Source organism: Pavona decussata, unplaced genomic scaffold (assembly GCF_977016875.1).
Source record: "Pavona decussata unplaced genomic scaffold, jaPavDecu1.1 SCAFFOLD_534, whole genome shotgun sequence".
In the NCBI taxonomy this organism is placed as follows: Eukaryota; Metazoa; Cnidaria; class Anthozoa; order Scleractinia; family Agariciidae; genus Pavona; species Pavona decussata.
The window spans coordinates 131,851-137,850 of record NW_028145835.1 but is presented as its reverse complement, the minus strand read 5'-3'; positions in this window follow the sequence as shown (position 1 = coordinate 137,850).

Sequence of the window (6,000 nt, the reverse complement as noted above, 5' to 3'; positions counted from 1 at the left end):
AATATCGAAAACTTCCTTTTCAGACCGTGGTTAGAACTGCAATTTTCGTGCAAAGTAGTTACTTGAGGCCTCCTCAACCCATTTATGATTACAAACTTTATGTAAAAATTTCTTTGTTCGTATGCGAAACATGCTTTCAGACCAGCCAATTTTGCTTCCAATATGTTGTCGTGTCTTTGAGACCGCCGACAGCCAGAACAAATTTTCTTAAGTTTTCAAAATTCCGGCGGGATTTCGAAAACCGAATGACACCATGTTTGTTGAGACGATAATACCTGCCAACAAACCAAAGCGCAATGGAAACTATATTTTGAGCGTGACCGAGAATTCTTGATTTTGCTTGATGTTAATCGACATTCGCTCTTAAAGCAGTCCTTTGCTCCAGTTTCAACTGAATTAACGTATCTCCCTGCGAAAGTAGTTTAGTCGTTTCCAAAGCAAAGCAAACTCGAAATCGTAAGGACGCTCGAGAGAGTTCTTTTCCACCTCGGCCACTATTTTGATCTTTGATAAACGGTTTACCGGATGTCGTTTTGGTCTATGAGTTTGATTGACAGACGATTGACCAATGGTAATACATCATTGCCTCCCGTTCGCTGACGAACGGCGTTCGGTAAAATGTCTGGGCTCAGCGGCAGGCGTTTCCTTTCCTTCCCCGCCCCTCCCCCCCGCTCCTACTTTTTTGTTACTTTTTGCCCAATGCCCTCGCGCGCTTGCCCCGCTTGGCTTGAAGGAAACGGAAACGACTGCTACGCAGGCTAGACTGCAGACGCCGCGGGGGGTAAAATGCAGACTCGGGATAAAATGCAGACTGAACACTGCAGACCAGGGGTATAATGCAGACTTCATTAAATTAAATTTTGTTTGGTTGGGCAAGTTGTACCCCGGAAAGCATTCATTCATTTTAAACCATGAGAATTGTTTTCATTTTGGTCCGTCTTTTACTTCAATGTTAAAATTTATGGAAATTGTAGCCAATTTACCTGCAGATTCCACAGATTTACTGGACAAGGAAGAGCCGGCCACATCGGTGGAACAAACAAAAGCCGAGCCTTTGAGAAAACTTTCATGACGGCGATGACGTCACTCGCTTCTGCTTTGAAGTGAACTTGATTTTCCAACCGAAAAGACAGGGTCCAGAAGAGTTCAATTCCCCGGGGAGGGAGGGGGGGGTACTCCCCTATATGGGCTATATAGGTATGTGCGGCGCCAGAGGGTATGGTTTTTCAGCCACTTTGGTCATAAATAGGGTATCGATTTGAGCCATTTTGCCGCCATTTTGGTAATAAATAAGGTATCGATTTTTGCACTCTAGTCTTGCATTCGTTTTTTTTTTTTTTTAGAAGAAACTACTTCTTCATTATTATGTTTACGGCAACTGTGTACGTGCCGCAACGGCTTTTCACGCGCTCCAGTCATGCGCTGGGCCTCAGAGGGGAGTTTTGAAATGAAGTTGACCAGACACTATAAGGTCATAAATAGGGTATCAAATTTTTGGTCAGGTCATAAAAATCGCAGATTTTGGTCATAAACAGGGTAAGGGTTTTGGGAAGCGGGCCGCACACCCCTACCCAATATTTTTGGGAGTACCCCCCCGGGGTTCAATTCGAGTTCAATTCGATCGTGGACCGCTGAGTCTATATTGCGTTACGATTGCAACACAAACTGCAAGGCTGATAATACGTGAAAGAGATGACTTTGCGAGACAACAACCCGACAGAAACCGACAAAATAGGGCTGCAACCGTGGACAGCTGTTTCGTTCTTATTGGAACTCGTCAGCACGAGTTCCAATAAGAACGAAACAGCTGTCCACGGTTGCAGCCCTGTTTTGTCGGTTTCTGTCGGGTTGTTGTCTCGCAAAGTCAACTCTTTCACGTAGTATCAGCCTTGCAGTTTGTGTTACAGTTTATTTTTGGCTGATTAGGTCCCGGGGGGGGGGGGGGTACTTGGGTTCAGTTTTGCTGGGTATGTGCCGCTGGCCTGTCATAACCCCTGCCCTATTATAGTCTATTTTGTGGCCAGTTATAGACCCCATCTTAGTCACTTTTGGGAAAATGTAATTTTCGCGATCCCAACTAAGTACTTTTCTATTTATGCATGTACTTTGGTCTGGACCGTTGGTTTTGTGCTATTGTGTAGCTGGTTTATTGAAGTTGTGGTTTCAAGAACGGAATGTAATGCGAGGTGATTGTTACATTTAATAAACAACAACTTTCTGACTTTTTTAGCCGAGACCATTTTGACTCCCTATACGTAACAGAATTTTCTTACCCCAAAAATCCGAAAATGTGCGACCCCAATCTAGTAACTCTATTGAAATTGCAACCCCATTATAGTCAATCCAGTCGTGAAAATGCGACCCATCCAGCGGCACATCCCCATTAGCCTCTTATAAGGAAGTGCCCCCCCCCCCCCCCCCCCGGGATTAGGTCTCTTGTAGATCCTACGTCAACTGGCAGCATTATCGTTCGCGGTTTCACGTTACGAGTGCGTTACACAAAATATTTACCGCCGGCCAAATTACTGTGGGCTCGGAATTTGCACCCGGGATCAGGAGCCGGTAATTGCGGTTAGTCAGACTGTTCTCAGTCCCTTCAGTCCCCCTATTTTTCCGTGGGATTACTGGTACGCTTCGATGGAACTGCCGCCATCTTGGTTTGTAAAATCTGGGGAAAGTGTCTAAACTACCGAGGGGAGCGGGAGTGGGTGTTACTCCGCTACCCTCCCCTCGGTAGCTTGGACACTCTTCCCAGATTGCACTCGCTTTTACAAACCAAGATGGCGGCAGCTCCATCGAAGCGAAGCGTACCAGTCTCGCAAATCCCACGGAAAAATAGGGGGGCTGTGAACAGTCCAGCGGTTTGTCAACACGATATCCCCGAAAGATTAATGCAGGAGTAATGAATAAATAGCATAAATACTATTGTTAAAAGGCACTTGAATTTATGGATATCATTTTAAAATTAGGGTTGATATCTTCCCGTGGTGCTTTGTTGCATGAGTCCAGAAAGAAAATGGCGGCCGCGAAGCGGAGAGTTGCGGCCAAATCTCTCGACGAAATCCTCGTTGAAGCCGATGAATTTGTTAACGAAATGAAAAAGGCTGGGAAAAAGCAAAAAAAAGGCGCGTTATCTAATTTTTCGCGATCCTATAACGGGCAAACGGGAAAGTAAATACCCGTACAATCCTCGATTCCAACGTCAAGAAATTGAACAATCAGAAAATGTCTATCTGCCGTCTACCAACGGAGGTAACTTTAATATTATGAAAACAATGTTAACTTATATTAAGCTTATTTAGTCGTGAACCAACATATACTTCCGTAATGAAAATGCGCCTTTCCGTGATCGCGTGTTGGGGATTTTCCCTTCTGGTTGTGAATTGTGCATTTTTACAAAGGATTAAGCGACCTAACTGTAAGTTTACATCTTATTCTACAACCAGCTCTTTAGTAGGAGGTAGGGGCTGATCTGTCTATCTCTGTTAACACCCTGTTTTGGATAACGTTTCGCCAACACTTTTTGTTGAATTGTTGGGCAAAGTATTGTTTTTGTTCAAACATTTTGTTGTCCACAACAAATTATGTTAGAACGCTTTGTTCGCCAACTTTCTAACATTGTGACCTAGCTTTGTTGTTTGAGTGATGTGTGCTCAACAAATGTTTCTATAGTTACTAATGAATAAATACGGATATATAGTTAAAGTCGCACTATAGCCACAAGTTGAATCACCACTCTTCCTGAATGGGATGCTAGTCCATTGCTGGGTTACCCCCGAGCAGTTTGTTAGGTTTTTACCTAACAGTCACTGGTAACCAATTATACAACTAGGTGTAGGAATATATGAAAATTTTATATGTGTTTATGGAAATTTGAAAATTGTGATCCTCACAGTTTTGTCAAAATCCTAATCCAGATTGTGAATCCAAGACTGGATTTTCTGTTCCTTTGGGCAAATCGTAAAAAGGATTCTGAAGAAAGATTCGAAAGATTGACCCAAATCTGTTTTTTTTTTTTTTTTTTGGGGGGGGGGGGGGATTTGAAATCCGTGCAAGCATTCCATTGGGAAAGGATTCAAAAAAAGTACTGTTGGTCAGCGGGGTTTAATATCAGTATAGTTCGCTTTATCACTCTTTGCACCATTAACACTCCATTTTAGAAGCTGTAGATCTAGAAAAGGTAGGTTGTTGAATTTTCCAATAACCCTAAACAAAGGAAATAGTTTACAGCAAGTATGCGCTTTTCTGTACACAGTTATATGTTTTTAACACAAGAGGCTGTTATGAAAAATATTTACAGCTTGTGCTATACTTTAATAATAATAATAATAATAATAATAATAATAATAATAATAATAATAATAATAACGATTTATTAACAGATCCACTGGGTGGCTCTTCCCTGTTAAATTACATTAATCACAATTACAAAAAAAACAAATTAAGTTATTTACAAATTATACAATAGAAACAGGATTAACAGAAACCAATTACAGTAAAATCTAACTAATCACTTTGTACTTTGTTTCTTAAAAAATTCCTTGAGAGTCTTAAAAAAGTTCTGTAATCTTTACAGTTTGTAATTATAGTTTCTGGTAGATTGTTAAATAGTTTCGACGTATTGTCTTGGAAAGTGCCATTTTCGGTCGGGACCACTAAATAAATCTAATATTATTGAATTGCTTGAGGGCAGTTCCTTGGGGCATTCCTGTTTTATTATTTTAAGATAATCTGGCCAGGTCTCGGCGTTATGCAAAGCTTTAAAACATGATTTCAGTTCTCGTCTCTCATTGATTGGAAGCCATCCGATTTTTAGTACATCCCGAAAGTTCTTAACATAGTGTCCGAGTACAAAACTTGCAGCAGCGAATTGAACCCGTTGCAAACGGCAAAGTAAGAATTGTGGTAGAGGGTAAAATACCAGATCGGCGTAATCTAGTTTCGACAAAATCAATGTTTCTGCTAGCTGCTTTCTGAGGTCATATTTGGCGAGATATTTCAGTTTTCTTAGTATTGATAGAGTGGCGTAGCATCCTGATACCATGTGCTTGATGTGATCATCCCACTTAAGGTGTTCATTGAAGCGAACTCCAAGCAGTTTGCAAGATTTAATACGTTCTAGTTTATAACCACTGACTGCGATGTTAGGATCATACTCGTCAAGGTGATGTACTCTAGACATTTGCGGGGTGGTTTGTCAATAATTACACAAAGGTTTGCAAACTTTGTGAAGTAAGACCAAGTTCTTGCTGTAAAAGTAAAATTTATTGAATATCACTAGAAATACATGTATATTAGTTGCATGTTTCGTGTTGTTGTGTTAATAGAAATTTTTTTTTTAGATTTGTTGTTCCTTTCAAAACCGCAAATCCAAAAAATCTTGTGATTGCAAATGCATTCTTGGATTTGACCAAAGGAACGCACCCTTAATAAGTGCAGGAGGATCACAAATTTCACTCACATTTCATCTGCAGTTCTTATACATGTATGATTTTGGTAATTCACATGTTTCATTATAAAAGTATGTTAAACTCCATTGCAGATAACATAGATTTGGATGAAGATGATGAAGTGAGGGTAGAACAAATATCCCCTAATCTTGAGGGTAAGTATTTTGTATTTCTTTTAGGGTCACAATGCATGTGTATTATAATAATTCAATGATATGAGTCTATATGAGGCATGAGTTAGGGAATGACATGTAATAACAGAGTTAACTAGTAAATTATATCATATATTTATTTAACTGACATAATTTTAATTGGTTTATTTATTGTTGAAATAATTGCTATATATAGTGAAAAGCAAATTTCTGAGTGCACACGCAAGATTTAAGCACATAGATTTCTAAACTTAACCAAATAAAATAACCCATTAAGCTAACCAGGCCAAGCTTAGGCCAACTAAGCTTTTACTTGTTACAAATGTCGCGAACGCCTCCGCGTGGCCTCAGAAATCCACGACAGTTCTCAGTATAGAAGACGTTTTATTTCAAGTCCC